Source organism: Rattus norvegicus, chromosome 17, assembly GCF_036323735.1.
Source record: "Rattus norvegicus strain BN/NHsdMcwi chromosome 17, GRCr8, whole genome shotgun sequence".
NCBI lineage: Eukaryota > Metazoa > Chordata > Mammalia > Rodentia > Muridae > Rattus > Rattus norvegicus.
Genome location: NC_086035.1, coordinates 71,911,332 through 71,932,867, shown reverse-complemented (window position 1 = coordinate 71,932,867; position 21,536 = coordinate 71,911,332). Strand labels below are relative to the sequence as shown.

Genomic DNA, 21,536 nt, shown 5'->3' with positions numbered 1-21,536 from the left:
GTGACCTACTCTGCTCAGCCCTTTCCTTGTTTTAAAGAAATGTTTAAAGAAGTGTTTAAAGGTAGAGAGTTAGTTAGGTGGATGGACAGACGGATAGACAGAAAGACTGACAACATTAAAAAGTAAGAGTAGCAGGCTAACACTTGCAGACTCTGGGTAAGAGGGATTGTAAATGCTTTGCCCTATTTTTGCAACATTTCAGTAACATTATTACAAAATGGAAAGTTAAAACTTGAAGACCCTAAAGTTACTGCACAAAATGTCAACAGCTCTCCACATCCCTTCGGAAGGCTCTTCTTCCACTTCGGATGCTATTAATCTGATCAGAAATCTTATGGCTCATAAATGATTAATAAACAAAGCCACCTCTGATTCATACAACTCTGAAGTCTGTAATCTGAGGCACACGTCTGTAATATTGGTACTCAGTAGGCTGGGACAGGAGGGTTTCTATGAGTTTGTCCTCCTTAGTTTTTAACTCCCAAACTGATATAACCCAGAATCACCTGGAAAGAAAGTCTTAGGAATTACCTAGATCAAGTTAGTCCATGGGGGCAAATGCAGCCCCTTGTGGGTGGCACCAATCCCCTACACAAAGGGACCAGAACAATGTTAAGACAGGATCGGTCCAGCTGAGAGCAAGTGATGATCCATTCATTTACTTTCTCTGCTCTTGACTGTGGATACGATGCTTTAATTCTTACCTTACCTTCTCCACGATAACTGTAACCTAGAACTGTAAACCAAATAAACCCTTCCTTATTTAAGTTGCTTTAGTCCAGGTATTTTAGTGCAACCGTAGAAATGCAAGCAGAGGGGTTGGGGATTTAGCTCAGTGGTAGAGCACTTGCCTAGCAAGCACAAGGCCCTGGGTTCGGTCCTCAGTTCCAAAAAAAAAAAAAAAAAAAAAGAAAGAAATGCAAGCAGAACAGTTTAAGTTCGGGCTGGGCTAAATAGTAAGTTCTGAGCTAGCCATGTCTAGGTCTAGTCAAGCAAGTGTTTCAGTTGGGAGAGTGCTAGACTGTATACACAAAGTCCCAGGGGTTACAAAGTATCTGTAAGAAAAAGAAGCAGGAGGTCAGGGCAGTCTGGGCTATATGAGACCCTGCTTCAAAAACAAGTACATGAACAAACAAAAAACAAAAACAGAAAACAAAAGACAACTGAGTCTACGCCTCAGTGTTAGAGTGGCTGGCTAGAATGCGCCAGGCCCTGGGATTCGATTGTTAACATTAAAAACAAACTGCAACAGATATCAATTAACACATTTAATTGGATTTGGCGGTTCCCAGCCACACTTACATAAAAGGCCTTCGGCAAGTGACAGCAGTGATGTCCACTTTCACCACAGTGGAGGGTACTCAGCCCATCTCACCGTTCACTGAATATAGTACTACACCTACGAGCCGGGTGGCATAAATCACCATGGTTCTGGCAGTCAGAGGAAGCAGAAAGAGACCAAAAGGCACTGGCTTCCTCCTGGGAAGACAACTCTCCCCACATCTGCATGACACTTGCACATTCATCTCCCTGGCCAGACTGAGTCGCAGCCCACACCTATGTGCAAATAAAGGGACGAAGATGGCCTCGTAGCAGGCCCACTGTCCAGAACTCTTCCCCTACAGAGGAGGAGGAAAATAGATCCTGGGTGAATGCTAGCAGTCTCTCACAGTATCATTTTCCTACAAGGGCACAGTCAACAAACACCAAAAATAAAAACAAAATAAAATAAGCCCAACCCATGAGATGGAACCCACACCTGACCCTGCTAAAGTCAGGGACTTTAGACTAGATAGGCCATGGGCTTAGGGGGACACCTATGCTAAAGAAACAGAATCAAAGACACTTAATGACAAATTGCTAGACCCAGACATCACTGCCTCACTCAGGTCTCATCAGAGAACCCTCCCTCCTCTTGCATTGATGAGAATTAACACGGACCCACGCGTGCAAAACGTGAAGAGCCTGGGAGAGTTCGGAATACTCAATCCTAAATGGGATATCATCATCAGAGCCCTGCCTTGGGTACGGAAAACACGATTAGACCAAGAGGCCAAGGATGATTCCGCTCCAAAGACGCAATGTCTTCCAGACACAAGAGGATTGGTGCACATATGAACTCACAGAGGCTGCAGCACAGGGTCTGCACATGTTCAAGACTCACAGGGTCCCAGCACTGACAGGGGAAAGTAGACATGGGTTCCAGGAATGTATGTGATAACCAAGAATGCAACAGATACCCACGAGCAAAGGGAAAATCCTTTTCCTCCGACAGAGTCTCTCTGGGTATATGAGCCAGGGCAAGAGTAGATGACCAACGCACAATAAACTCCGTGGAGGTGGGCGGTGGTGGCTCCTGCCTCCAGTCTCAGCACTCAGGAGGCAAAGGCAGATGGATCTCTGAGTTCAAGGCCGGCCTGGTCTACAGATCAAGTTCCAGGACAGCCTGGACTACAACAGAGAAACCCTGTCTCAAAAGAATAACAGACAGAATGCCGCAGTGCTGTATGTTTGTAAGCTCTGTATGTTTGTAGATGGTTTTCCTCACTTTGGTTTGTTTGGGAATTTAAATTTTTGTCTTTTTTAATGTTTTTTTAAAAAGACTTATTTAGGGGCTGGGGATTTAGCTCAGTGGTAGAGCGCTTGCCTAGGAAGCGCAAGGCCCTGGGTTCGGTCCCCAGCTCCGGAAAAAAAAAAAAAGATTTATTTATTTTATGCCTATGAGTACACTCTTGCTGTCTTCAGACAACCAGAAGAGGACATCAGATCCCATTAGAGATGGTTGCAAGCCACCATGTTGTTGCTGGGAATTGAACTCAGGACCTCCGGAAGGGCATCAGTGCTCTTAACTGCTGAGCCTTCTCTCTAGCCCCTTAAGTTTTGTCTTATTTTTTTTTTAAGTTTTGTCTTATTGATATGTTGTTTATTTTTGTTTGCATTCGTGTGTGTGTGTGTGTGTGTGTGTGTGTGCGTGTGTGTTTATGTGTGTTTTCTTACAAAAGAAACAGAGAAGGAAAGAAGGGCGGTCAGATACCATGTGATGCATACTTGAAATTCCATCATTTTGAAAACCCAGCATTCTGAAAGGCTGAGGCAGGAGGATTGCCAAGAGTCCAAGGCCACCTTGGACTACATAATGAGTTCAGCCTGGACTACAGAGTGAGAACCCATTTCAGAAAATAAAACAGGACAAAACCTGAAGGAGATAGGTAGGGCTGGGAGATGGCTCCGGTGGCAGTGTTTGCCTGGCATGACTAAAGCCTTGGGTTCGCTCTCTAGCACAGCATAAACTGGGTGTGATGGGATATGTTTGCGACCCCAGCACTGGAGAGGTAGAATCAGGAAGATGAGAAGCTCAATGTCATTCTCAGCTACAAAGTAAACTTGAAGCCGGATTCTACTACATGGTAGATTCTGGGGCCAGCCTAGGCTACCATGTTGAGACTCAAGAAATTAATTTAGAAATTAATAATTAATTAACAGTTGGAGAAGAGAAGAAAGGTGCTGATGATGTAGTCCAGGGGAGTGAGAGTGATCCCTGAGAGTTACCTTTTTCTTACGTATGTATGGTATGCATGCATGCATATGTGTATGAATGCATGTATGGATGGTTGTATATATGGATATATGTATGTATGCATGTATGCTTGTGTGTATGGTGTGTATGTATGTATGCATGCATGTGTGTATGTAGGTATGTAGTATTTACATATGAATTGTTGAAGCTGGGAATGAATACCACAGTTCATACTGTAGAGGTCAAAGGACAACTCTCTAGAATCAGTGTCTTCTTCACCAGGTAGATTCCAGGGATTGAACTCGAGTAGTCAGGCTTGAGGGCAATGCATTTACTACACCATCCACCTTGCTGGCTTAGGGCTTACAATGGCCTCACACTTACTACATAGCCAAAGCTAGCCTTGAACTTTGACTTCTCCATCCACCTCCAAATACTGAGATACCAAATGGGTCACTGCCATGCAGGTTCTTAGCAGAACTCTGAAACCCACTATAGGTCCAGTGAGACAGACAGAAGATAGGGAAGTGCACAGAGAGCATAGTGGTCCCCATGCCACCCCTGTGACAACTGCAAGGTCTGAGAGAAGACAGAAAAATGAGGGGAAGAGTAAGTTTTGCAAGACAAGAACGTTCTAGAGCTCTGTTGCACAAGGAAGCAAACACACTCAAGCCCACTGACCTGCACATTTGCAAATGTCAAAGGGGACAAAGGGGACAATTCTGCACTGCTTTTTCCCACCGCAATATAAAACTTCTAACATTGCTTTTGAAAATGTGTATCAATATTCTTTTAAAATACCAAGGGTGTGTATGAGCCACCGAAGAGAGGGAAAGAAAGTCCTACAGGAAGACATGACTCTTCTCAGAAACCTGTGATGCTGGATAAAATTCCACCACATCTGCTGAAATGTGTTCTCTTTGATAAACACTGAACAATGGTGGGAAACTGGACACCTCATCCACCTGTGAGATAAGCATTCTGGATCAAACTCATTTCCGGGATTTCATCTGGGCTCTGTTTTTGCTTGGGTTCACTTTTGGTTTTGGTTTTTGGTTTTTGGTTTTGGTTTTGGTTTTCTGAGGCTGGATCTCACCATGTAGCCTTGACTGTCCTAGAACTCAGTAAGTACATCAGGCTGGCATTGAACTCTCAGCAGTCTCTCTCTGCCCTCAGACTCCAAAGTGATGGGATTTCAGATGTGACCTACTCTGCTCAGCCCTTGTTTTAAAGAAATAGCTAAAGAAGTGTTTAGAGGCAGAGAGTTAGGTAGGTGGATGGACAGACAGACAGAAAGACACTAAAAAGTTGGCTGGTCTGGAGGCCATTAGGTATCACTATGTATCTCAGGCTGGCCTCAAACCCCTGATCACCCTGCCTCAACCTCCCAACGGTTAGAGTTACAAATGTGGGAACAAGGGAGCTGGAACCATGGATAGGAGCACTGGCTGAGTAGCATGGGAGTGTGAGTTCAAATCCCAGCATCCACACGAAAAGCAGGATGAAGCCAAAGCGATGCCAGGGAGGTGGAGACAGGAGGATCACTGGGATCCTCAATGAGAGACCCTGTCTCAAGGGAAAAAGGAAGATTGATCAAGCTCCCAAACACATCTCTCTCTCTCTCTCTCTCACTCACACACACACACACACACACACACACACACACACACACACGAATTACAAGTATATATCATCACGATCATTCTAAACCCCTTGGTTTGGATTTTGTTGTTGTTGTTGTTGTTGGCTTGTTGTTTTGTTTTGTTTTTCCAGTGTTGGAGTTCATATCCAAGGCTTTATATCGACTATACCTGCTAGGCAAAGTGCTTTACCACTGAGCCACACCTCTGCTGTCCAATTTTGGTCAAAGCTTGCTCTTAGAAAATGCCCGGGGGGGTTGGGGATTTAGCTCAGTGGTAGAGCGCTTGCCTAGCATGCGCAAGGCCCTGAGTTCGGTCCCCAGCTCAAAGAAAAAAAAAAAAAAAAAGAAAATGTCCTGGATCCCACTCCTGTTAAATTATCCACAACTGGTAAAAACACCTTAGGGAAGAGCCCACACTTAGAAAAACAGACATGCTGAGCTGCAGAAGGAGTGGTCTACCTGGAGCCTCCGGAGCAGATTACTGAGAGCCTGAGGTAATCCTCACAATCCTTACCCAAACACTGGTAGTCTCACAGGAAGTATGGGAAGTATGGCCTTGTAGGCTGCTGATATCGATGTGTCCTCAGATCAAAGGAAAGCCACAGCCTACTCGCTCGCCATCTGAGTTCTCACAAGAGACCCACCTGCCAGGAAGCAAGACTTTGGCCTCCTGGCTGTTTAATCCCATTTGTGTTGTCGGCGGTATTGTTCTAGTCTCTGACGGGTTGAGATCTATCCAGGCATGGTGGTACGCGCTGTTCTCCCATCAACCCGTGGGCTGTGGCAGGAAGACTGAATGAGCTGAAGGCCAGCCTGGGCTCCGTAACAAGACCCTGCTTCAAGAATCCAAAGAAGAGCAGGGGCTGTACATCAATTTGTGAAGTGCCTGCTTTGCATACAGAAAGCCCTGAGTTCAATCGGCACCACATACACGGGTTAGCGTGGTCCAGACCTCTAATCCCAGTCCAGGGGAGGCGGATGCAGGATGACCAGAACTTCACAATCATCCTTAGCTACACCAAGAGCTCCAAGCCATCGTAGGCCACAAGAGACCCTGCCTGAAGAAGAAAAGAGGGTTCCTTTTGTAAGGTTTGTTTTGAGAACTAAAACTGGGTTGACTTTCTGTGAGAAGACTAGACACATTCTTAGGGCGCAAAGTTTCTTGGGGGTTTCCAGAGAAATTCCCCACTGCTAGACCCACTGGAAGTCCCCAAGAGAAAGAACAGGTATGTCTGGGAAGGACCTCATCTCCTAAGCATGCCCGATGTATGTATGCGTGTGCGTCCAGGGTCTCTGCAACTCCGCACTTGGAACCTGAGGCCACAGAGTGGGTCCAGGAGAATCCACGGTAGGGTTCCTGCAGAGTTGGGGAAAGCCTAGCACGACCTCCACCCTCTGTCCTCATACCCTGACCTCAGCCAGACTCCTGACCCAACGGCAAACTTCACCGGGACTTGGGCATGATCCAACTGAGTCAGACCGACATCTCTCCCCCAGACCAAGGCGCTCGCTTTTGGCCCGCTGCGACAGAAACACAGAGGAGGAACAGGCCCAGATGTTTTGCATCACACAGTGAAGTCTGAGCTGCAGTCTGGCAATTGCTGCTCTGCCCTACCCATTGTGCTTCCAAGTAGGACAAAGAGCCGTGGCACAGAATCCCAGCCTGTGAGGAGGTAAGGTCTGGCCTTTAGGAGTCTCCCAGCTATCTTTGCTGAAGCCGTAAGATGGACAGGCAGCCTAATCCACTCTGCTCCTGGGCCAGCATCAGATACAAAAGCAGCGCGTTCCTGACCATTGGCCGCCCAGAGGCTCAGCCGGGTCCTACCTGCTGCTACCCTGCAGATGTTGGGAGCCTCATGTACTTCTGTTTACAGGCCTCGGCCTCCACCTGTAGGGAGGGTGCACGTGTGCCGGGAGTAGGGGAACGCAGAGATGAGGGAGAAAGGAGTGAGGACTGCTTGCTTGGTTGCTTTGTTCTTTTGCTTAAGGCAGGGTCTCTCTATTAAATCCTGGCTGTTCTGAAACAAACTACATACACCAGGCTGGGGAGAATTTATGGCAATCCCCCTGCCCAAGTGCTAGTATTATAGGTGCACCAGTCACTTAGCTAGGGCTCTAACATTCGTCTTTCATTTTCCGGTGACTCTTGTGTTGCTATGGGAGGCCTAACATTCTTGTCCTGTTGCGGTTCTCTTTAAGCACACAGCCCTGTGGTGTTGGATACATTCACATTTTTCGGCAGCAACCACCTCCACCACCTATCTCTCGAACTTTTCCTATTCCCCAAAGGAAACAGTGTCCCCTAAACTCAACAATTCCCACCACTGTTACCCTCACCCCCACCCCGCCCAGACCTGCTGTGATAGTTAGGCTCATTATCAGTTTGACCGGCTCTGAAATCACCATGGAGACACCATGAGCATGTTTCCCCAGGGATTAACAGGAGAGGGAGACCGTCCTGAGTGTGAGTGGATCCCTCTCCGGGGACTAGGGTCCTGAAGTAGCAAAGTTAGCCAATAACCATCCTCTCTCTGCTCTCTGACTAGAGATGATGGCAAGGCTCACACGGTTTCAGCCATGGCCTTCAATCCTCCAACCATGAGCAAGAATAAACCTCTTCTAGCATATATTGCTTTTGTCTCTCCTCACAGCAATGAGAAAAGCAACTGGTAAAATCTACATATTCATGTCTGACCTCCTGCATCCTGCCTCCTTTCCAACAGTAGGGATCAAAGGCAATCATTCGCCAGCCTGCCAGTGCAATCATTTTGAAAAGCTGAGTAACTAGAATGGTTTGAATATCAAGAGTCTGACCGCCCACCCCTACCTCCACCCCCACGCACACGCATACACACAGCTCCAGGAATGGAACCCAGGACCTTGAGAGTTCTTCCCAGTGCTTCCCAGAATTCCTAGCAGCTGAATTACATACCCCCATTTTCTCAAGAGACAGTCGCATGCCTGGTTCACTCCAGTCCCTTAGCGTCATTCCAGGACTTATAAAACTAGAACAAACACCGGGTTTTTCAAAACCCATATCTGGCACTGATATTGGGTCAGAGAACCTTTGGCTAGACAGGTCCTAGGCCCCCGGGGAGACTGTACTATTATTATTCTGGTAAATGGGCATCGGGGTAAACTGACTCCCAATTGTACCCTTATGCTCATGGATTAGCATCTCTCTCTCAAATCCCACCAGAAAAGCTTCTTTCTGTAGTAGATGGTGATTAATACGGACCCATGATTTGTCACGGTTCAGATAACAGGAGACTGTAGACTGCTCACCCCTGAAAGGACGTCTGTCTTATCATCCACCACCTCCCAGGGTTTGGGGACAATTGCAAAACAGGGGTCAGAAAGGCTGTGTGAGCCAGAGGCAGTGGCCGACACAGCAGGGAAACTGCAGATACAAATTTACAGTAGTTGAGACAGCTTGCATAAGACCTGGGGCAGGAATGTGGGCATGAAATCACACCCCCAAATTAAGAACTAATGGACAAACGATAGCTACAGGGAGAGAGAAAGTCTGTTTTCTTTAAGGGTGGGGCTCCTGGTAGGTCAACCATGTTCTAGTGGAAGGCTACGTATGCAAGAGAACACGGGCAGCACCAGTTGTATTCAATGTGTTTGAAGAGAGAGAGAGAGAGAGAGAGAGAGAGAGAGAGAGAGAGAGAGAGAGAGAGAGGATATGAAGTTGAATGCATAGAGAGATAAGGATAGATCTGAGAGGAGTAGGGAAGGGTGACTATAATCAAAATTGTATGTGTGAAATTATCAGAGAAGCAATGAAGAATGAGAAAAAGGGAAACGTGCTAAACCAGAAGGGTTGTTGGTGGTGATGGCTGGGGAATGAAATGTCTCAATTTTCTAGGAACTATAGCCATGTAAAGAGTGGCTTGTATTTCTCTCCTCACACACGTTTCGTTTATGCCTGGGAACAAAAGAGATGCAGCTGATGTGTGCACAAAGCACACAGAGGTGCTGAGCCAAGGTTATCCTCAAATTCCTAACCCTCCTGCTTCCACCTCCCAGGGCCCGGATGCTGGGAAGACACGCCATGCTTGTTTTGTTTCTTTCTATTCGTTTCTTTGTTGTTTCTTGTTTTTATCCTTGGTTTGTTTGGTGTTTGCTATGCTTGCTTATTTTGAACAGAATTGAGACAGAATCTCACTTTGTAGCACAGACTAGCCTTGAACTCACAGCAATCCTCCTGCCTGAGTCCCAAGTGGTGGGGTTACAGGCCTGATCCACCGCATCAGGCTTTTGCTCTTGTCCAAGTGATCAGGGACACCCAAGACCCTAGGTTAGAAAACAAACCCAACAAGGCCAGGGCCTCAGCTGGCAAACCAGTGACAGCTCTAGGCCAAGGGACCTGGGAGATGAGCCCAGACTGTGGAATCCCTCACCCAGCAGAACTTAAGCTGGATACCAGTGTCCCCTGCCTGCCTGGTGTGATGTCCTCAGCCAGGTGCACCCCCGGCATTGTGCGGCAGAGGGAAATGGAACTTGTTTATTGTTTACTGTCAGTGACATTTCTAAGAAATCTGGAGCCCGATTAAGAAACAAATTAAGGAGAGATGGGTCGGGCCAGCAAAGTGTCAGTTTCTCCTTGTAAACAGGCCTAGGTCGGGAAAAGGATCTGACTGTGATGTGTCAGACCAGCATGAACCACATGAACCTTCAGTTTTCAAACGAGACTATGAGGATCACAGGAGTAGCTAGAAATATGGGAGCCTTCGAGAAAGGTCGACCTGGTCAAGTCTGAGACTTTTCCTGTAACTTCCTTTATGTCACCAAATCTTAGTTCATAAATTTATTTTTTAAAATATCTATATTCTGCTGTCTCCACAGTGATTTAAAGGGGGGTGGGGGGGCGGGAGGGGAGGCCTCACTTTGAAGCCCAGGCTGGACTTGAACTCACAGTCATTCCAGCACATGCTCTCATGTTCCATTCAGCCCTGAACTCTAAATGCCTAACCTAGCCCGGGATTTCCCATCACTTTCCCTATGGCCTCTCCATTGTGTCTCTGTGCACAAAGTCCAAGCTTCCTAAGACCATTTTCAGCCCTGTCCCCTCCTTCCCTTCCTCTGGAAAATCCTGCTGGCTCCCTAGAGCCTCCAAGACCGACAGGAAGCTTCGGTGTCCATTGAATGGTTTCCATGAGAGAAGTGTGAGCCTGCTCTCCTCCACCCTCTCCTCACTCCTGTGTAGTCCCAATGGAGAGTTCTCCTCCTCTGCCTCAGAGGTCAGAAAAGGCTTCCTGGGAGACTCACTGGGAGGTGGAGCTGGGAAGGATGGGGCAAGCAGAAGAAGCTGTGGCCCAGGAGATGTCCATCGTGTCAAGGTGCGTGAGAATAGCTGCAGTGGGCAGCGAGCGTCTCAGTGAGGTTGACTCTGTAGGGAAAGTACAGGAGCTCCTTACACTTGGAGAGATGGCCCATTTCAGGGAGCGATCAGAGCACAAGTCCTATCATCCCAGTCCCCCCACGGGGACCCGTCAATCGGTGTTCCAGTTCCCACAAGTTTGCCCTTTATTTATTCACAGCGTGGCCTCAGTATCCCAGCCGGCCTTCAAACTCCCTAGGACGGCTTGTGGTGGTTTGAATAACAATGGCTCCCCCACGGGCTCATATATTTGCATGCTTAGCTACCTGGGAAGGGCGCTTCTTGATAAGAATTAGGAGGCGTGGCTTGTTGGGGGAAGTGTGCCACTGGGGGTGAACTTGCCGTGTTCCCCGCCAAGAAGACGTTGAATTAAACTTCCGAATCTGCAAACAAGGCTCCTAGTTAAATGCTCTTTTTAAAAAATAAAGAGTTGCCTTGATCACAGTGCCTCTTCATAGCAATAGAACAACAGTTAACTAAGACAATAACCTTAAGCTTTGATCCTCCGGCCTCCACTCTGCAAGTGCTGAGGTCATATGCGAATTTATTCAATGCCAGGATGGAGCTCACAGCTACCTAGACAGACATCAAGCCAGTTACCTCTCTTCCAGCCCCCACCTCAGCTTTTGGGATGAGTGAATGTTTTCATTCTGTTTCCCACAGGTTACAGGGAGACTTTAAAAGAGCTGCTTATGGTGTAATATCTGAACAGGTGGCTCATGGCCTAATGTCTCTGATTCCCTGTACTCTCGATCCAATTCAGCGTGCTGGAAAATTGGGTTTCTCAGGACTTGACCATAAAGGAACCCATTCCCACAGATTCCTGGGTGTCTCGAGGGACCTGAGGAACCTGTTGGCAGAGGCTCTGTCATGTCTGCTGGTGACAGGGCATCCCACCGGGACATCAGCTGTTTCCCTGGGGAACACCTTCATCTGGATGATGGAAACACTGAAGGGGGCAGTCACTCACATCGAGTATGTGCTAAGCTGAGTGAGCCAGGGATCTGCAAGGGATGAAAGGGAGGCCCGGAAGGTTCTCCTCAGGACTGCAGCATTCTTCCAGCCCTGTGAGGAAATGCTTTATCAGTAAATCCCTTGGAACTTCACAAGTTTCTCATTATCTTAAAGGGTCATCGGGATGTCTGTGTGCTTTTCCAGGCCAGAAAGAGAGGAGAAAGGCCTGACCAGGCCCTGGGGTAGGTCAGAGATATGAATGCAGGGCAGGTCTTCTCAAGGTTAATCCCCAACTACTACCACCCCTCCCCCATACACAGGTTTTTTTTTTTAAATGAGAGAACAGTATCTCATGTAGCCAGGCTGGCCTCGAACTCACGATGTAGAAGAAGATGACCCCGAGCTTCTTTTTTGTTTGGTTTTTTTTTGTTTGTTTGGGTTTTTTTTCTTTTTTTTTCAGAGCTGGGGACCGAACCCAGGACCTTGGGCTTGCCAGGCAAATGCTCTACCACTGAGCCAAATCCCCAACCTCCTCTTTTGTTTTTTTTTTTTTTGTTTGTTTTTTGTTTTGTTTGTTTGTTTTTTGTTTTTTGACCCTGAGCTTCTGATGGTATTACCTGATGCTTAGATACGGTCCTCAGCTGCTCTGCCCGCTTTATGTGCTGGGAATAGAACCCAACGCTTCGTTCTCCCTCTCTCTCTCTCTCTCTCTCTCTCTCTCTCTCTCTCTCTCTCTCTCTCTCCTCTACCAACAGAGCTATATCCCTAGCCTTGGTTTTGCTGGAGTTTGTGATACAGGGTCTCACGATGAAGCTCTGGTTGGCCTGAAGCTTGCTGGCCTCACAGAGATCCATCTGCCTCTGCCTCCCAGACACTGGCAATAAAGTCCTACCCAAACTGGCTTTGCATTCAATGTAAAAATCAAGCCTGTCCTTGAACTTCTCCTGTCTCGGCCTCTGGAGCGTGAGGGAGTGTCAGCTCCCACACACTGGGCTCACTGCTCTATCCCTCTACACCTTATTACTGGAAATTACATCTCTGACTGAAAATGGAGCTAGACTAGCAACCAGCAAGCCTCAGCAGCCCTCTGTCTCCAGTCCCCGACACTGAAGTTACGGGTTTGCTGGAGTTACAGGTTTCCTGGATCTTTGTGGGTTCTAAGGCTCTTCAGGCTTGTGCCCACTGAGCCATCTGCCAGCCCCACCAGCCTCTTAAAAAGTACAGATTTAGAAAGACACCAAACCCGAAGATTCCCCTTCACAAGTTCCATACCCAGAAGGTTATCACCTCTGGGACCTGTCACAAAGGAAATCTCCAGGGGGCAGGCAATCTGTCACCCAGATTTGACTAGCTCAGGACAGACAGAAGTCTGCCACTGCTCTGACACAGTTTTCACTCTGAGAAGAATAAGGACAGTCAGACATGGGTTTTGTGTATTTAAGGATAGTTAATAATTGTATTGAGAAATGGTCTAAACACTCTAATTGAAAGACATAATTTGAACAAGACATGTGGTACAAGCCTTCGGTCCTAGCAGTCAGAGTCTAAGGCAGAAGGAATTGTGCATGCAAGGCCAGTCTGTGCTACATACTGGGTTCCAGACAATCAGCCTAATTACAAAGTGAAAAAGAGTATCTCAGAACAAATTCAGAAAAGCATAGTTTTAATAGCAAATTGAACTATATAAAATATGCTCCAGGTATGAAGTGATAGGTTGAAAGTAAAAAAAATGGAAAAAAAAACAAACCGTGTTAACACTAATCAACAGAAAAAGGAGTTGCTATATAAATAAGAAAGAAATTTTTCATAAGAATATCTACCAGTTTACAGAGGGATCCTTCACAGTAAATGGCTCCGTCACTGTCACTCAGACCGAAGCAGCTGACGGAAGGAAAGGATTATTTGATGTGGACTTCCAGGTGATAGTCTATCACTGAGAGATTTCAGGGGAGGCACTTGAAGCAGAAACCATGGAAGAACACTACTTGATGGCTCGCACACAAACTCATACTCAGCTAGCTTTATTACAGTCCAGGATCACTAGCCCAGGGAATGGTGCTGCCCACGGTAGGCTGGGCTCTCTTTTATTAATTACCTCTCACAGACATGACCATAAATTGGTCTAATCAATCTCCCGACTGAGACCCCCCTTCCGGATGACTCTAGGCTGTGTCAAGTTACAGCTAAAATCTCAGAAGACATAACAATTCAAACAGTAATTCTCTTTACTCAATTTCAAATGTCTTATCAGTTCTGTTTTGGTTTTTTTGATCTATTTCTGATATTTACATGGACTTTCTAATGAATATAACCTTCCCAGTCTTTGTCATTCGACAGGGCTAGGCCTAGACACTCTTATCAATTAACCTTCTTAAACCTCTCTTTGAGGGTAATGAAATCCTAAAACTCCAAGCTTAGCCCACAGCAGCACCCTATAACCTTGCATTTACCAATCTCTCACCCTCCATAGATCATGAGTTCACACCCAAGGCCTGAGTCAAACTCATCTGGGAACTCCTTTTATTTTTCTGACTGGGGCTTACTTAACCTAGGTTGGCTTTGAACTCTCAAAATTCTCACCTCAGCCAGAAGAATTGGCGCTGTGCCAATTCTTGTCTCAAAATTCTCTTATTTGTATTTTTAAATGTTGATTTGTTTTTTTTAATGTGTGTGTACATGCACACACGTGTGTATGTGGGCTTCGTTGTACATGCATGTGTGTGTGGGTAAGTGTACCCATGGTACATATGTTGAGGTCAACACTCAAGTGTTGGTCCTTGCCTTTAATCTAGATTCTTTTTTTTTTTAAATATGGAATGCTTCACGAATTTGTGTGTCATTCATGCCCAGGGGCCATGCTAATCTCTGTATCGTTCCAGTTTTAGTATATGTGCTGCCGAAGTGAGCACTAATCTAGATTCTTTTGTTTTGTTGGTTTTGGTTTCTTTGGGTCAGGTTCCTACTCTGAAGTCCAAGCTAGTCTTGAATTCATGAAAATCCTCCTACCTCCATTATCCCTGGATTTGAATTCTTCTTTTTTTTTTTTTTTTTTTTTTTCCGGAGCTGGGGACCGAACCCAGGGCCTTGCGTTTGCTAGGCAAGCGCTCTACCACTGAGCTAAATCCCCAACCCCTGGATTTGAATTCTTATGATGATACTAGATGAAACATATTCTATGTAACTGATGAATTCACATTTAAATCTCCAAAAGTTAAGCTTTGTAACAGAATCCCCCCAAAGAGCTAGATGTCTATTCTAACAGAAAGAACAGGCTAGGTGTTGTAGCTTGTGCCTTTAATCCTAGCACTTGGGCTAGAGAAACAGCTCAGCTTAAGAGCACTGATTGCTCTTCCAGAGGTCCTGAGTTCAATTCCCAGCAACCACAAGGTGGCTCACGACCATCTGTAATGGCAACTGACTCCCTCTTCTGCAGGTGTACATGCAGACAGGGTGCTCTTAGCATTTGGGAGCGAGACAGAGACAGGCTGATGTCAGAGTGAGTTGAAGGCCAGCCTGGTTTGTACAGAGAGTTCTAGATCAGCTATGCTACAGAGTGAGATAGGCTCTTGACAACCTGAATTCCATCCCAGGAATCCACTTGGAGGGAGAAAATAACCACCTCCCCCAAGCTGTCCTCTGATTTCCACATGAGTACCTGGGGTGCTCATGCCTACACATAAATACACAAACACACACACACACACACACACACACACACACACACAGAGAGACAGAGAGACAGAGACAGAGAGACAGAGAGAAACACACACAGAGACAGAGACAGAGACACAGAGAAACACACGCACAGAGAGGGGGGGGGAGGGACATGTTAAAATACACAGAGCAGTGATCAAATGATTTGTGCCTGTTTGCTAACAGTTGCTACTGATATTGAAACATTGAACTCTTAAAGCCGAGAGGTAAACAAACTAAAACCTTCACTAGGGTCCACCATGCAGGAGAAAGCAGAGCCTAGCAGCAGAGGAGAACCAGCCCAGTCACCTGGAGATTTAGATCCACTGAAGCACGTGGAAAAGGACACCCTCCAATCTGTTGAGCTGCCTGTGCAGTGTGCTCCAGGTCTGTCAGCCTTTGCTGTTACCCATGCTGGGGTGGGCTTTGCTGATGCAGCTGCCTTTCAGCAATTACCCCTCACCCCCTACTCCTCCTATAAGTACCACAATACAACTGTTGGTTCACTAGGTTGGACTATAGTCGAATCCATATTTTGATCTGGGGTGAGTGAATGAGCATGTTGTGTTTTGCCTCTCGAGGAAAAGTCTGGTCCCACAACACATTGTATAAGTCACTTAAGTATTGGACACAATGTAACAAAGAACCCTTGCCTCCCTGATTCGAAGAAACAATGTTTGCATAAACTCCCAGTATTGGTGCCTTAAGTAGTGGGCCTTGGTGTTGTTCCTGCTGCAGGGAGGGAAAGTAAGGCCCAGCACTGCTTCTACTCCAAGGAGCCAACCCATGCTACCTCCTTCCCCACCCCACAGCCAAGTTTGATTCTCGTTGGCTGCATCAGTCCCTTCCCCTCTGCCAAAGTGGGCCACGAAAAGCCATCTGGACCACAATGCAAACCAACGCTGGGAAATATATGACAGGTCCTTGATGGGAACAGTCCCAGCAATGTGCTGATGACTTCACTGAGTGAGCAAGCAGGGACTTCCTTGCAATCTCACGTCCAGGACCACAGTGTTCCAGCAGACAGCACAGCATTTGTCCCTGACACCTAGTGGTTTGCGGGCTTTCCTCATTGACTCAGACACAGCAAAAGAGGCAAAGGCGCCCAACTCACACTTTCTGAGTCAGCCTTCTAACTACAGAGCCCTGGGCTCCAGGCAGATTGATAACAGGAGAATTTGCCATTGAAATGGTCGACAACAATTTCCACAATTTCCATGTGTCCCAGCTCAGGAAGTGCTGGTTCACTCTCTGCTATCCCATCCCTGCTTTGAGTAGGGGTGGCTAATCTTGGCTAATAACAAATTACCATCTTCACTAAGACGCTGTTACACATTCGTGTGGTACTGCGTGCGTATGACAGACCTCACATGTGAAAAAGAACAAACTTAGAAAGATGAGTTAAGGATAAGGCTGGCACGCTCCCCTAATATCAGAGCTCAGAGGCTGCAGTAGGTAAGTTCTAGGACAGCCTGGGCTACACATATAATTTCAAGACCTCCGGGGCTACATAGAGAAACCCTGTCTCAACAAAATAAAAGACAAAACAAGCAAACAAACAAAACCACACACACAAAACCAACCAACCAAACAGCAGGCACATGCCAAGGCAGGCAGATTTGAGGCCAGCCTGGTCTACCCAGCAAGTTCCAGGAAACCCAGGGATACATAGAGAAACCCTGTCTCAAAAAGAACAATAAGGGGTTGGGGATTTAGCTCAGTGGTATAGCACTTGCCTAGCAAACGCAAGGCCCTGGGTTTGGTCCCCAGCTCCGGAGGAAAAAAAAAAAAAAGAACAATAAAAGGTCTTGTGACAACTTTCATGTAGCTACAGTTCTGGGGGAGCTGATAACCTCTTCTGACCTCTAAAGGTCCCATATACATATAGATACCAAGTCGTGCGCGTGCGCGTGCACGCGCGCGCGCACACACACACACACACACACACAATTTTTTAAAACAGGGTCTCTCTATGTAGCCCTGGATGTCCTAGAACTCAAATGTAAACCAGGTTGGCCTTAAACTGGAGGGGATCTGCCTGCCTCTGCATCCTGATGGCAGGTACCAAAGGGATGTGCCACAATGTCCAGTTAAAATTTAAAATAATAATAATAATAACAATAATGATAATGATAATAATGGGCTAGAGAGATGGATCAGTGGTTAAGAGCACTGGCGGCTCTTCCAGAGGTCCTGGGTTTAAATCCCAGCACCCACATGGCAGCTCACAACTGTCTGTGACTCTGGTCCCAGGGGATCTGCTACTCTCACACAGACACACATGCAGTCAAAACACCAATGCGCATAAAATAAAAATAAATAAATCTTTTAAAAAAATATGCTGAGGCAGGAGCATTGACACAAGTTTAAAGACAATCAAGGAAAGATGAGTTCCAGTCCAGTCTGAGCTACAGGAGACCTGTTTCAAAAAAACATCTATCCTGTCAAACAAAAACCAGAGGAACAGGAGAGAAAACACTTGGATGGTCGCTAGTCAGCTACTTTCTAATAGACCACCCAGCAATCTAATGAACCACACACGATAGAGTGACAAAGGAGCGCCAGCTATGTTTAGAGAATGCTACACCCTGTCTTGAGACAAAGTATCTATTTCTGGAGCTCTGGTAAACAAGGTTCTTTTGCTTAAAAGCAAAATCAGATAGCCCAGTTCAAAGGTACCTTCCTATAATCCTGACACCGGGGAGGCTGAGGTAGGAGGGTCATTGAGAGGGTGAGCGTGCCTGGATTCATTGCTTCTGATACACAGCAAGATCCTGTCTCAAACAAAACCACAAAACTTTCAATCCCAACGTTCTAGAACTGGGACCTAAAAAAGACTGGGAAAGCCTTAAAAAACACACATGCAAGGGGAATGAAAAAAAAAAAAAACCAACAAAAACCCAACCTTATAAAAATGTACACTTGAGAGACAGGCAGAGACAGTCCCTCTTCTGGTCTATGACCCTCCTGGTCAGTTCACCATCTGGGCTTTGTCTTAAATATGAACATTGAGAAGTGCCAATGTGTTCTAGGTGAGTTGTTTATTTTTTGAGTCATGGCCTCAGTGTATAGCTCTGGCTGCCCTGGAACTCACTGTGTAGATCAGGCTGGCCTTAAACTCCCAGATCCACCTGCATCTGCCTCCCCAGTGCTGGGATTAAAGGTGTGTGTCATCACATCTAGCTGCTTGCTTCTAAAACAGGATCTCATTCCCGCCTGGCTGGTCTCAAACTCCCTAGATAGTTAAGGATGATCAGAACACCTGATCCTCCAGTGTTCTGGGATTGAAACCATGTACCACCACTCCCAGGCCGTGTAGTGCGACAGACGTAGCCCAGGGATCCATGCACGCAATGCTCTACCAGTTGAGCTACAATCCCTAGCGAGATTCCATGTAACCTGTAAGCCTTTCTGCAGATCCCAGGAGTTCTCCCTTCCCTTCTCACCACAACTCCGAGGCACCGGTCAGCAGTCTCCCCCACGCCACCCCCATTAAAATCAAGTCTCTCAAGGAAAGACGATCCACTCTGTATTCAATGCTGACGCCAGTCTTCGACACATCCATTGACTCACGGTGGCTTAGTTTTAGCTGTTCCATTCACCAAGATCTTGCTTTACTTCTAACTGCAGACACCCATTACCTTCCAGGCCAAGAGTAAGAATGCAAAAGGTGCTCTCCCCAAGGGCCGTCTAATGCCCAGCAGGCCAACATTATTTCAGGGATTCTAAAAACAAAAAACAAAAACAAAAGACAGCACAGCACTCAGTGCAGAGAAGCAACCAGGTATGAATGCTTCCTTGGGTAAATCCTTCTAAGCAAAACACAAACAAAAACCCACCAAACAAACGAAACTTTGGTATTTTCTGGATGGGTTCTTAGTTGTTTAAAAGTCTGTGCTACACGAGGCCCTGTCTCAAAAAGAAAAACACAGAAAGAAAAGTTTATCTAAAACATTTGGCACCTCTGAAGGTTCATGCTTCAGTTGTAGCCCAGGCTGGCCTGGAATTCATACTTTGTAGCTCACACGGCCCTCAACTCCTAGCAATCCTCCTGTTTCTGCCTTAGATAAGGGATAATAGTACCCTCTGGTATCCCAGGGGCAGGCCTGTTTGTGTATTTATGTGTGTTCATCTTTTAAAGACAAGATTTCAAGATCTCAAGTAGTCCAGGCTGGTCTCTAACTTGCTATGAAGCTAAGGTTGGCCTTGAACTCCTGACCTCCTGACTACCTACTAGGATTATACAGATATCATCCTATCTAGATATCCTTCAAGTCCAAAATAGCACAATGTAGGGAACTCGGAGCTGACTCTGACCAGCACCTCCCTCCGGACTTTTTAGGGAACTAGATTTGGTGTTATCTTCCTTGTAATAGGTACTCAGGTCAAAGTCAGTCCTTCAGACCCAGTTCTTCAGATCTAATCAACCTCGAGGAGGGGAAGGGTGAGAAAACTGGGGCAGTGGAAACAATGAACAGCGGTAGATATAACAATTCCTTTGTATTTGTTAAAGGCTCAGTCAGGATCACACTCCCTGGTGGGGTGGCTATGGGGGATCCTTTCCTAGTGCAGGACAGTCCTTTTCCACCTGGACTTAAAGCAGCAACAAAAGCTTCCAGTCCAAAGTGATAAATCGGGATTGGGGATTTAGCTCAGTGGTAGAGCGTCTGCCTAGCAAGCGCAAGGCCCTGGGTTCAGTCCCCAGCTCCGAAAAAAAGAAAGAAAAAAAAAAAAAAAAACCAAAGTGATAAATCAGGGCAGAAACCCTCCTGGCAATATCACTTTTTTTGCAAGGTCATCCATCTATCTGTCTATTATCTATCTATCTATCTATCTATCTATCTATCTATCTATCTATCTATCGGTCAAGATAGATGCTTTATGAAGACACAAAGGCGTGAGGTATGGAAGATGAGAACTGAGTCTTAGCCACTCATTCTCTATTGAATGAAATGTGGACATCTAGCTCGACCAGATTCCTGGACAGAACCCTATACTTTTTCAGTAACAGACCTCAAATTTGGCTCCCATAAGTTTATGTCCCGAGACAAAAACAAGACCAATATAACCTCCTGTTTACCCAGCCTTCCAAGTACTAGCAGATAGAAATCATGTGCCTCCCCTCCCTATCCTGCCCTCAACTTGCATCCCCACTGCTTACAAGAAAGCCTTACATGACATTTGCACTCTTACCAGCTCAGCAATTCTTTCTGTCCTCTTAGCTAAGTGTTGTGCGTAATCACAGACGCTATGTATTCTAGGTCCCATGAACTGAGAGGGTAAGGGGCAGCCTCAGGGGTTTTCAGAGCTGGTGCCTGAAAGATAGCTTTGGTTTCCTCGTTTCTGGACCAAAGCGATCATTTAGGTCGGAAGCCGTCTTCTCACAGCGGGTTTCCGTGACTTATTTACACAAATGCCCAGCAGAACATCGAGTCCGTGATCAGGGTGGGTTGGCACACCCTGCTGCCAAGTAATTGTACTACTGTCGAAGATTAAAAACACTCTGTGCTCTTAGGCAATCGCCCAAGTTCAAGGTTTCAAAATTTAAAAAAATTAGAAAAAAAGAGCACAAATAGATTAAAAAAAAAAAAAAAAGAGCTCTCCTGGTAACTGTTTTCCTCTTGTAGGGTTTACATGCCCACCCCGGCCGCACCCGGCTGGCAGGTTCCTCTACAGTATTTACAAAGCGTCGCGGCACCCTGGCCTTCTTGGAAAATTCCCTTTGCCAGGAAGGCGACCTAGCGGGCCAGCAAAGGCGGGAAGCCCAGGGGCTGCAAGCCCTCCTCCACCCGTGCCTGCAGTGCACAGACACGTGCGTGCGACAACTGGTAGGACAGACCCGCACGTGAACTCAGCGTGCGGCAGGCCCCGGAGGGGAGGAGCGTGCGCTGACCAGCTCGTGGGCCGGACGTGCGCCGCAGCCAATCTACGCAGACCTGCCTCGAGGCCACGCCCCTTTGTTGCCAGCCGCGGAGAGTCCCGGCCTGACCTCTTCAGGACGCTGAGACTGCTGGCGGGCTCTGCTTAGGCTGCAAAGCGGTGCCCATCACTTTTCTGTGAGTGAATACAGTAGAGGATACGGTCCACGTGTCCCCGCTTGGGATCTCGGAGATAGGGTTCCTCCCCTACACCAGGTTGGGGTGTCGGGTTCTTCCCGGTCCTCTTCCCTGGTAACCACTTCAGGACTTAAGCCTACCTTCTTCATCGCTCCCAACCCCAATACCTACTCTCAGAAATCATAGGCGGAATAAAAAAGTTCCAAGTGTTGACATCCAATCCACTGAGGTGTGGTTTTGTTTTGTTTTTGCCTTCTGTTACTTTTTGAACCAGACAGGTCTTTAATC

At 46.7% G+C, this 21,536-nt stretch overlaps 1 protein-coding gene and 1 non-coding gene across 5 annotated transcripts in view; both read right to left on the bottom strand.

Moving 5' to 3' along the window:
* The window catches only part of Pfkfb3 (6-phosphofructo-2-kinase/fructose-2,6-biphosphatase 3), an 81,207-nt gene that overhangs the window by 41,659 nt on the left and 18,012 nt on the right, over positions 1 to 21,536 (bottom strand). The gene's annotated exons all lie outside the window — the stretch shown is intronic.
* LOC120098047 (U6 spliceosomal RNA) lies at positions 14,305 to 14,408 on the bottom strand. Its single transcript, XR_005495977.1, has one exon. It is a non-coding gene; the product is annotated as a U6 spliceosomal RNA (small nuclear RNA).